Source organism: Dromiciops gliroides, chromosome 1 (genome assembly GCF_019393635.1).
Source record: "Dromiciops gliroides isolate mDroGli1 chromosome 1, mDroGli1.pri, whole genome shotgun sequence".
Classification (NCBI taxonomy): domain Eukaryota; kingdom Metazoa; phylum Chordata; class Mammalia; order Microbiotheria; family Microbiotheriidae; genus Dromiciops; species Dromiciops gliroides.
In genome coordinates, this window is record NC_057861.1 from 18,338,445 (window position 1) to 18,350,431 (window position 11,987).

The window sequence follows — 11,987 nt, forward strand, 5'->3', positions numbered from 1 at the left end:
CACAATTAGACTCAGAACTGAAAGAGACCTCAGAGAACATCTATTTTTATTTTACAGAGAAAGAAATTGAAACTGGGTGAGATCAAGAGACTTGTCTAGAATTGCATAACTAGCATGTTTCAGAGCTGGGATTTGAACCCAGACTTTCTGATTACAAAATGGACACTTTCGGGGCAGCTAGGTGGCGCAGTGGATAGAGCACCAGCCTTGGAGTCAGGAGTACCTGAGTTCAAGTCTGATCTCAGACACTTGACACTTACTAGCTGTGTGACCCTGGGCAAGTCACTTAACCCCAATTGCCTCACTAAAAAAAAAAAAAAAAAGGAAAAAAAAAATGGACACTTTCTTCCTAACACACTGTGCACTGAAGCTTCTTTCTTGACCCATGTTTTATATCTCCAGGAGGATGTAAACTTGAGATCAGGCAAGCAGCAAGCATTTATTATTAAGCGCTTACAATGTTCTGGACTCTGTGCTGAGCACTGGACATACAAAACATGGCCTCTGCCCTCAGGGGGCCTAAAGTGGGAAACAATTCAATGTTCCTCATTTTTGAGGAATAATAAAGACGCTGGTGTAGCTGAATCACACAATGTAGCTCAGAGGGGAGTAAAATGTAAGAAAACTAGAAAGACAAGAGGGGATCAGGTTGTGAATTTAGATTGCGATTTTATATTTGATTCCGGAGGGAATAGGGAGCCACTGGAATTTATCATGTAGAGAAATGATACAGTCAAACTTGCATTTTAGAAAGATCACCTTTGTAGCTGAACAGAGAGAGGAGGGACTGGCCTGGGAAGAGACCTGAGTCAAGGGAACCAAAATTAATTCATGGGATTTTTGGTCACTTGGTCTAGAAAATGAGCAAAGACCAAAACCCGCTGGTGGGAGGGTCAATTTGTTAGAGTATAAAGGGTAGATTTGGAATCACAGGGCAGCTAGGTGGCACAGAGGATAAAGCACCAGCCCTGGATCCAGGAGGACCTGAGTTCAAATCTGGCCTCAGACACATGACACTTACTAGCTGTGTGATCTTGGGCAAGTCACCTAACCCTCATTGCCCTGCAAAAAAAAGAAAGAGAGAGAGAGAGAGAGAGAGAGAAAGAGAGAGAAGGGAGGGAGGAAGGAAGGAAGGAAGGAAGGAAGGAAGGAAGGAAGGAAGGAAGGAAGGAAGGAAGGAAGGAAGGAAGGAAGGAAGGAAGGAAGGAAGGAAGGAAGGAAGAAACTCACACTCTATCTACTAGCCTCATCTTCAGGAAACATCTTCCCTCTGGGAAGCTCTTAAGATTTGGAATCAGAGCAAATCCCAGCTTTTATCAGTCCCAAGGTATGTGACCTGGAGCCATTCACATAAGCACTTTGGGACTCAATTTCCTCTCTAAAAATGCAGGTGTTGAAGCAAATCATATCTAATATTCCTTCCAGTTCTGAATCCTGCAATCCTGCTGCTAACTGGCCCTGGAGTCAGAAAGACCAGAGTTCAAATTTGAGCTTAGACATTTACTAACTGCATGACCCTGGGCAAGTCACTTAAACTCTGCTTGCCTCGATTTCCTCATATATAAAATGGGGATAATAACAGCACCTACTTCCCAGTGTTTTTGTGAGGATCAAATGAGATATTTGTAAAGCACTTAGCACAGTTCTTGGCACATAGTAGGTGCTATGTAAATGTTAACTCTTATTATTATATATTTTTATTGTTGCAGTGAGTTCATTTTTTAAAAGTTTGGAACTTTTTGTCTAAGCTTTTATAATTACAGGAGATAATGATACTCTACACAAAAGCAAGCAAACTTGTAAGGACGCTCAGAGGAAAACAGCATTCATTTTTAACTTTGTGTTACTTAATTAAAATTCCATTAGTATTAGTTGTCCTATTAGCTTTCGTTATGATGATAGCAGTGATTCTTAACCCATTGGTTTCCATGGAAAATGTACTTCCAGCTGCAATTGTGATTTCTTGCAGGGAGAATTGTCCAAAAATGGAATCGTGGCTAGTGGATTCTCCCTCCCTGGAGGTCTTGAGGCAGAGACCAGATGACCACTTGTCAGGGATGTCAGAGAGGGGATTCTTGGTCAGGGACTAGGTTGTCTTTGAGGTCCCTCTCAACTCTGAAAAGGCCTGTGATTCTGTAAACCTTATGTTGGGATTGGTCAGACTTCCTGGCGTTTCACCCCAGATGGGCGAGCCCAGCTGGCTCACAGCCGCTGAAAGAGAAAGAGCTTCACAAATGGGGTCAGACAATAGATGGGGTGGGAGCCCAGAGGAGAGGGGACTAGTGTGGCTCCTAACAAATGGGCTGGGTGGGACTGGAGGGCAAGTTCATGTCTGGGGATTTAAGACACAGACATCCTGTCTCCAATTCCAGGGTCTTATGTGGAGAGGATTTTGATGGGCAGGGGAAGGGAAAGGGGACTGGGCAGAGTAGAGATCTAACCAGATCACAAGGTGGGACCCTAGAACTAAGAATGTCAGAGCTGGGAGGAGCCTTAGAACAAGGGATGTCAGAGCTGGAGGGGCATTAGAACAGGGAAGGTCAAAATTGGGAGGGGCCTTGGAGCACAGGCTGTCAGAGCTGGGAAGGGCCTTAAAGCTGGGAGGAGCCTTAGAGCAGATAGTCACAGTCTTCTGGGAGCTCACACTCTGACCTTTGGAATGAGCTAGGCAGCATAGCTGATAGAACTCAGGCCTGGAGTCAGGAAGACCTGAGTTCAAATCCTGATTCAGATACTTACTAGCTCTGTGACCTTGGGCAAGTTACTTAGGGCTGTCCTGTTCCAGTTTCCTCAGCTTTAAAATGGAGATAATAATCACACCTATGAGATAATATTCATAAAGCACTTAGCAGTGTCTGGCATACAGTAGACACCATACAAACACTTGCTTCCTTACTCCAGAGCTGTGACAGACACTAGGTATTCTAAGAGGTACAGGTGAAGAGGGAGAGCATGCAAGGAAAGGGGATCAGCCAGTCCAAAGAGGGAGGTGGAAAGTGAAGATCATGCAAGAGAAATAGAAGGTAGGACCACTGGATTGGAATGAAGAGGACTAGGACAGTAATGGAAGCCTGGAAAGGTAGGCTGGAACCAGATTGTAAAAGGCTTTGAATACCAAGCAGAAGTGTTTGTATTTTATTCAACAAGCTCTATTTAGGAAGTTCTTCACGACATCAAGCCCAGATTTGCCTCCTTAGGACTCCCACCCATTTACTGCTCCTGGTTCTGTCCGATGGGTTCAAGCAGAAAAAAGCTAATCCCTTTCCCTCATGTCAGCCCATCAAAGACTTGAAGGCACCTATGATGTCCCACTCCCAAAGACTCCCATGAGTCTTCTCTTCTCTAGGCGAAATACCCTCAGGACCTCTAACCATTCCTCATGGGGCATGAAACCTTTTACCATGCTGGTTGCCCCCCATCTGGACAGTCTTGGGCTTATCTATGTATTTCCGAAAAGGAACTGAGCAAATATTCCAGATGTGTTCTGAGTGGGACAGAGAGAGTAGGACTAGCAATGCCCTATTTCTGCATGCCATGCCTCTCTCCTAATGCAGCCTAAGATGGATGGCATCAGTTGTTTTATTTACCAAGCTACCTCGCTGACTTATATTGAGGGTATAATCCATTAAAACCCCCAAGACAAAGTACTCTTTAGTCACGCCTTTCCTCATATTTGTACTGGTGATGGGGATTTTTTGAAGCCCAATGTAAAAACTTTACATTTACCTCTTTTCCATTTCATCTTATTCAATAGAATTCACCTACTATGTGCAAGACATTGTGCCCAGTGCTTGTGATGCAAAGAGAAAAGGGAAACAGCCTTGCCCTCCAGCCACTTGGATTACAGCTGCTGACAGTGAGTTTTCATGAGTTTATTATTCAATAAGATCTCCTGGTTGTTTTTTATTACTCAGTAGAAACCATAACAAGGACAAAAATACATTTACTTATAATTCAATCCATCCTTCATCCTACCTTGTCAATATATTTTGGATCCTGGGAAAAAGCAAGAAGAGAAGAGGAGAGAACCAGTTCCCCCAATGTTGCCATACAATAAGATCTCTGTGGCTCTCTTGTCCCATCATAGCCTGCCTCCCAGAAGAGAAAAAATTAAAGTTGGAAATATGCAATGCTTCTTTTGGGTAAAGATTTCTTTTTTCCCTTCCTTCCTTCCTTCCTTCCTTCCTTCCTTCCTTCCTTCCTTCCTTCCTTCCTTCTTTCTTTCTTTCTTTTTTTTTGCAGGGCAATGAGGGTTAAGTGACTTGCCCAGGGTCACACAGCTAGTAAGTGTCAAGTGTCTGAGGTCGGATTTAAACTCAGGTCCTTCTGAATCCAGGGCTGGTGCTTTCTCCATAGTACTGCCTAGCTGCTCCATGGGTAAAGATTTCTAAGAGTCATATCAGAATGTTATTTTGGCAGTCAGGTGAAGGATGTATTAGAAAGCTGATGAGATCTCTGAGGAATAGAATTTAGAGAAAGAAGCAGGTAAAGGTTAGAGCCTTGGGGGATACACACATTGATGAGGCAGAATGTATAATGAACCAGCAAAGGAGAAGACTGAGGAATTGTGATTAAAGAGGTAGAACCAAGAGAGAGAAGGATCATGGAAGTCAAGGGACAACAAGAGACAGTGGGAGGGGGGAGGATGTTCAACATCATCAAAATCTGCAGAAAGAAGGTTAAAGTCTGAGAAAAGGGCATTGGGATGAATAGGTAGGAGATCATGGGACCCTTCTGAGAGAATTGTTTTAGTTGGGAAGCCAGATTGTAGGGGGTTGAGAAGTTAACAAGTAATAAGGAAATGGAAGTGATTAATGTATGGGACTTTTTTAGGAGTTTGGCCATGAAAAAGAAGGGAGATATAGGATTGCAGCCTAAGACAATAGAGGGACCAAATGAATGGTTTTTGAGACTGGGGGATAGCTGACCTGGTAGCTGGCTAAGAAGGAGTCAGTAAATAGAGAAAGATTTAAAAAAATGAAAGCAAGGAGGGCAGCTAGGTGGCACAGTGGATAAAGCACTGGTCTTTGGACTCAAGAAGACCTAAGTTCAAATTCAACCTTAGACACTTGACACTTACTAGCTGTGTGACCCTGGACAAGTCACTTAACCCTCATTGCCCCGCCCAAAAAAAACCCCCAAGCCCCGAAAACAAACAAACAAACAAAAAATGAGAGAAAGGGAATAACAAGTTATAATTTCAGAGAAGAAACAAGAGATGATAGAATCGAGGGCACAGGGAGAGAGAGGGATTAACCATGGCAAACAGAGGGCTACCTCTTCCTCAGAGTCTATTAAAAGGAAGAGGGAATAAGAAGTGGAGAGAGATTTTAAAGTGTTGAGTAGAGGAGATGAGGGGAAGTCATGATTGATGACTTAAAATTTCTCAATAAAGCAGAAGGCAAGGTCGTATGAGTTAGGCAGAAAATGGGGAGAGAAGGTTTGAAAAAGTCAGAGAAAGTAAATCAGGGATGGGGGCAACTAGGGACGGGGGCAGCTAGGTGGCGTAGTGGATAAAGCACCAGCCCTGGATTCAGGAGGACCTGAGTTCAAATTTGACCTCAGACACTACTAGCTGTGTGATCCTGGGCCTAGGCAAGTCACTCAACCCTCATTGCCCCCCCCAAAAAAAATGTAAATCAGGAAAAAATAAAAGGATTGCCCTACAGCTATGAGGGCCCAGTTGAGATTAGAAAAAATAAATCTGTAGTAGATCCAATCAGCTGAAGCCAACTAATTTACAGCAGCTTTTAACAGCTCAGGAGTAGGAGCAAAGAAAGAAGACAGTGGGGATGACAAGAGACTGAGAATTATCAGGATATGAATTAGAGAATAAGAAGAGAGGTAGGTGGATAAAGCATCGGCCCTGGATTCAGAAGGACCTGATTTCAAATCTGACCTCAGACACTTGACACTTACTACTTGTGTGACCCTAGGCAAGTCATTTAGCACTCATTGCCCCAGAAAAAAAGAAGGAGGAGGAGGAGGAGGAGGAGAAGGAGAAGAAGGAGGAGGAGGAGGAAGAGAAGAAGAAGAAGAAGAAGAAGAAGAAGAAGAAGAAGAAGAAGAAGAAGAAGAATTTAAGAGAGGGAAGTGAGGTCAAAGTAAGGGTTGTAGACCAGAATAACACAGAGGAAGAAAGGGACTAGAAGGTTATGTCAGGGACAAAGAAGAGGTTTAGGAGTGAGGCAGAAGGAGATATGGAAGGGCGGGAAATGATTACCTGAGAGGAAAGATTCAGAGTTTAAGGTCAGAGGGGTGGCCCAGTTGTATGTGACAGCTGGATCTAAAGTGTGGCCACCCTTGTCCCAGGAATAGAGAAGGCAGATGAATTTAGAGGCCAGGGTATTTGCAGGGACATTGATGTGCATACTGAAGGCCCCAGGTATGAGCAGAAAGGAAAAGCTAATTACCATGAGCCAGGGACTGAACTCCTTAACAAAGGATGGAAACTGACTTTGAAACATCCAGAGCAATAATAATAACTGACATTTATAAAGCGCTTGACATAAAGGCTCTCATTTGGGCCTCCTAACAACCTTCTTGCTGCTAATATTATACCCATTTTATAGATGAGAGAAACTGAGGCTCAGAGGTGTTTCGTGACTTGCCTCTCTTCACACAGCTAGTGTCATAATGAATTCCTGCCAGCTGGATTTTAGAAGGCCCCACACCCTCGTTTACATGCAATCAGAATATCTGAAACACGAATAAACATCCCCTAGGTCCCATTCCTTCTTCCTTTCCAGGCTTGCTTTCCGGCTACTCACGAAATTGCTCCTCAGATCACCCTCTCCCTATTACTTACCCTTTATGTAACCTTGAGAGAGTGTCTTCTCCTCTCTGGGTCTCAGTTTGCTCATCTATAAAAATCTTCCCTTTTATCATAGTATGAATAATCAAAAGGGACTTTCATTTTACAGATAAGAAAACTAAGACCCAAAAAGTTAAGTAACTTCTCCAAGCCCACAAAGTTAACAAATAGCAGAGCCATGATTTGAACCCAGGCCTCCCCTGACTCTAAGCTTAGAGCTTTTACCGCTCTGCCACAATGTCTCAGAAACTGGTAAGAGGTAGAAAGTCCAGGAAGTATCTTGGAAAGATACCTATACCAGGATTCTTGGTTCCGCCATTCAAGGTAAGTAATTTTCCATAGCTCATGAGCCCCCACCACTATGTACTTTTACTAAACCAATCAGAGGATACATTAGTTTAAAGCAAAAGACATTTAATTAAATGGCATAGTAAGATGTTGCCTCACCTGTTAAATGAAAGAATTGGACTGGGTAATCTCTAAGGTCCCTCTGAGTTCTAGGACTTTATGAATCTACAAATAAGAATGGGGTCCCATGACAAACCCATCTCCAGACAGGGATTGACTCCAGTGAAAAAAAAAATCCTCCCAGGCATTGATAGCAAGCAGTAAGCCTGTAACTCCCATTAGGCTTCTCCTTTTGAAGGCAGGCTATTATGCAGTAAGTTTCTTCTCAGAGCTCAGTATCACAAGTGATGATTTATCAACTGCTCAACTAAGCCTCTAGTATATTGGGCTTTAGTTCTGAAGATTCATAGAAATGGAATATAGAAAATGTTTCTGAAATCTGAGCCTCTAGCAAAGAGGCTCAGCAGGGCAAAGGTCCTGGAAGATGAGATCCTTTTATGTTTGACCAGCATTCAGGGTAGAAGATGGATGTCCTTGAGTAGGGTGAAGCAGAGCCATTCCTATGGCCCAATCAACCAGGTAACTAAGATTGTGCGCCACCACCCCCCCTTCCTGGTCCCTAATCATTAGGAAAAGCAGCACAGAGAAATAAGAACTCATTCTTCTCCCAGTAGTGGGGGCTCATAAATAAAAGATCTTGGAGTTTGGACCCATAGAGTACCTTAAATCTGCTGTTCCTCCCCACCCCCTCCCCCAATCAAATTTCTGAGTGTGGGTTAGGTAGCACTGATGGGAATTTTGCCTAAGGTCTTCCCATGATGGAGCTAGAAAGTCCTGGGTTAAACTCCAACAAAAAACTAGAAACAAAATTTGTTGTTGCTTAGTCATTTGTCATGTATAACTCTTAGTGACCTTTGGGGGGGATGGTTTCTTGGCAGAGATACTAGAGTGGTTTGCCATTTCTTTCTCTAGCTCATTTTACAGATGTGGAAACTGTAGCAGAGTTAAGGGACTTTCACAGAGTCACACAGGTAGTAAATGTCTGTGGCCAGATTTGAACCCCGATTTTCCTGACTCCAGGTCTGGCACTCTATCCACTGTACCACCTAGCTGCTCATCAACTGAGAAATTACTAAGTAAACTGAAAAGATGACTAAGGAATACAGAAAAACATAGAAAGATTTATATTAACTGAAAAAGAATGAAGGAAGCTGAACCCTGAAAACAACTGACACCAGAACTACAATAATATAAATGCACAGGCTAGTGAAATGAACTGAATGGTGTAGAATTATAATGAACCAGCTTGGCCCCAACAGGGAAATTAGGAAAATTAATGTGGAGGAGAAAATTGTAGATCCTGCCACAGGAGAGTGATGCTAATTGATTTGCTTAACTGCTTCCTTTTCTTAAAGGGAAGGTTCACTTCAGTGAAGGAATATAGATAGAAAAAAAAAATGAATACTTGTGATGTGAGAACAAAAGGCATCAATAAAACTGTTCTTGAAATCCTGACCCAGATACTTGATAGCTCTGCCCCCTCGAGGAAGTCATTTAACCCTCAGTTTCTTTATCTATAAAAACTGGGATTAAAGTTCCTGTAGTACCTACCTCAGAGGGTTGTTGTGAAGATCAAATAATATATGATTTAGGAGAATTGCTTTGAAAACCTTAAAGCAACAGATAGACGTTTTTATTATTATTTAGTAGACACTCAATAGTATTTGTTTGAATGAATGAGGAAGTGAGTAAGGGAGTGAGTGAATAAGTGAATGAATGAATGAATGATTGAAGGAATGAATGAATGAATGAATGAACACTAAGATATACCAACCCAGATCCTAGGAAACTACTATGTCATTCTTAAGCAATTAGGCTTCATTTCCTATTCTAGGGATACAAAGAGTTTTTTCTTGACATATTGTGATAGGACCAGAATTTCCCTGATACATCTTCTTTCCTCCCACCCACAATATGTCAAGACTTTACCAAAAAGAAGACAACGCTGTCCCCTGGGACCTGACTGGCCTTGGTTTCCCCGAAGCAGCTTTCTAGTCATCTACGGGTGTAAAAATTCCCAGCCACGAGAAATCTCGGCTCGTTGGACTCTGGACTCGTTTGATTTCTGAAGCCCACCCCGTAACATCACCCTGTCCCACTGACCAGAAGAGCTTCCATACGGAAATGAAGAAGGCTGAATCTAGAAAAGATGGGTGGGACTACATCCTTCTTGCATATCCTTGCTGTGTTAGTGCAAAGTCTGTCTCCTTGTGTTGGAGTTAAATGACTTCTGAGTACCTCATTTCCTATCAGTTTTTTTTTTATTTTTTTTTTTTTTAGTGAGGCAGTTGGGGTTAAGTGACTTGCCCAGGGTCACACAGCTAGTAAGTGTTAAGTGTCTGAGGCCGGATTTGAACTCAGGTCCTCCTGACTCCAGGGCCGGTACTCTATCCACTGCGCCACCTAGCTGCCCCTCCTATCAGTTTTGAGCATGATCTAAGAGCTGGTATTAGAGTTGAGTTTCTAATAATCTGGATCTTCATGAAGCTTCCATTCTTCTGAAGGGAGGGGGCCAGCAGTGTCTGACATGCTCACTCTTCCGGTTCTCAGTCCTTTCATTGTGTAACTACTCGAGTTCAATATAATGCAAGGCAAAATATGATGGGATAAAGAAGAGATAGAGGGGCAGTTAGGTGGCGCAGTGGATAAAGCACCAGCCCTGGATTCAGGAGTATCTGAGTTCAAATCCGGCCTCAGACACTTAACATGTACTAGCTGTGTGACCTTGGGCAAGTCACTTAACCCCAATTGCCTCACCAAAAAAAAAAATTAAAATTAAAAAAAAAGAAGAGATAGAGGCAGTGCTCGAGAAGAATTTGAATGTGAGGGGGCAGCTAGGTGGCACAGTGGATAGAGCACCGGCCCTGGATTCAGGAGTACCTGAGTTCAAATCCAACCTCAGACACTTGACACTTACTAGCTGTGTGACCCTGGGCAAGTCACTTAACCCTCATTGCCCACCAAAAAATAAAAAAATTTTTAAAAGGAAGATGAATCTTCCTGACTCCAGGTCCCAGCACTCTAATCTACCTCACTATCCAGTTTTATATCCTTAGGCTACCACCATAATCCAAATTCTACTTACCTCCTACTTTCCCTACCTCCGGACTCTTCCTCTTCAATACAACCTCCAATTGCCAAACTGATATTATTCTCAAAGCACAGATCTGAGCACTGCACTCCCCTACCTATGAAGTCTCAATGGCTCCCCATTGAGTCTAGGATAAAACAAAAATCCCCATTTGGCACTGGAAGCTCCTCACCAAGCTGTCTCTTCAGGTTGATTCCACCATAACTATGCTCCAGGAAAAAAAAAATGTTCTTCTTGCTGGTTGTTACATGTGACATTCTACTCTCTCTCTTGCATGTCTTTGTCCCCAATGGCTTGGAATGGTCTCTCTCCTTGCCTCCATCTTTTGGACTCCCTTCAAGGTTCAGCCCAAGTGCAGTCTTTACTCCACCCTAACTCTAGCCCTTTCCTAATTCTCCTAGTTGTGATTGCTCCCCTCCCCAAAATAAGTGCATTGTTCTTCTTGTTTTGCATTTCTTTACCCGTATACATATTATTTACCTCTTGGTAGACTGTAAACTCCAGGAGGGTTTCATTTTTTTTGCTTTTATATTTTATATTTCCCCAAACCCTATACATAATATATTCCTGGTATATAATAGTTCCTTAATAAATATTTGTTGAATTTAATTGATTTGAACTAAACTGGGTTTTGAGTAGATGTGGGGGTGCAGGGGATGAAGTTTAGGATTTTTTTGGGGGGGGGAAAGGGCAATGAGGGTTAAGTGACTTGCCCATGGTCACACAGCTAAAAGTTTAGGATTTTTTATTTGATAGGATAAAACACTTTCACTTGGGGCGGGGGAGAGGGGAATCAGAATCTCTCGAATCCATCCCTTTCCATCTATTCATAAGGCCCCAGTACAGGCCCACCATCACTTCTTGACTAGAATTCCAAAGGTGGAAAACTCCCTCTACTTGTATCTTACAGTCTTAGAGAATTAACCTGGAATGTTAAGGGATTTGTCTGAGGTCACACAGTTTACATGAGTCAGAAGCAAGATTTGAACTCCAGTCTTCCTCATGCAAGGTCAGCCGTCTCTCAACCACCACACTTTACCTCTGATGTATTAGAGAGGTACACAGAAAGTACACAGACCTACAGACTTACACATACACACACATCAGTCACATTTTTACATATTGGGTGGATAGAGCTCTGGCTCTGAAGGTGGGAGGACATGAGTTCAAATCTCACCTCAGACACTAGCTGTGTGACCCTGGGCAAGTCACTTAACCCCAATTGCCTTAAACATCTGAGGCCATTTCCAGTCATCCTGATAGAGTATATCTTGCCACTGAACCCAGATGGCTCTGGAGGAGAGAGTGAGGTTGGTGACCTTGTACAGCCCTCCCTCACTTAAATCCAATTCAGTGCAAGTCATGACATCACCCCAGTGAAATAGTCCTCTTGGAGATCAAAAGGAAATAACAATATATTGGGCACTTGGGAAAAGATCAGCCAGAACCCTAATAGAAGCAGAAATCTTGTCAGCCCAAGAGCCAGACCCAAGATGAGGGACCCCTGAGAGGAAAGGAATGGGTGGAGAGTGCAGTTTGTCCAAGGCAGGTCCCCATAGAGTGATGGGACTATGAGATTCCTACCAAATTCTGAGGCAGCACCAGACACTCCCAGGTTTAGACACCAGAAAAAAGGGAGACTGTTTGTTTTGGGCAAAGGGCAGCAAAAAGGAA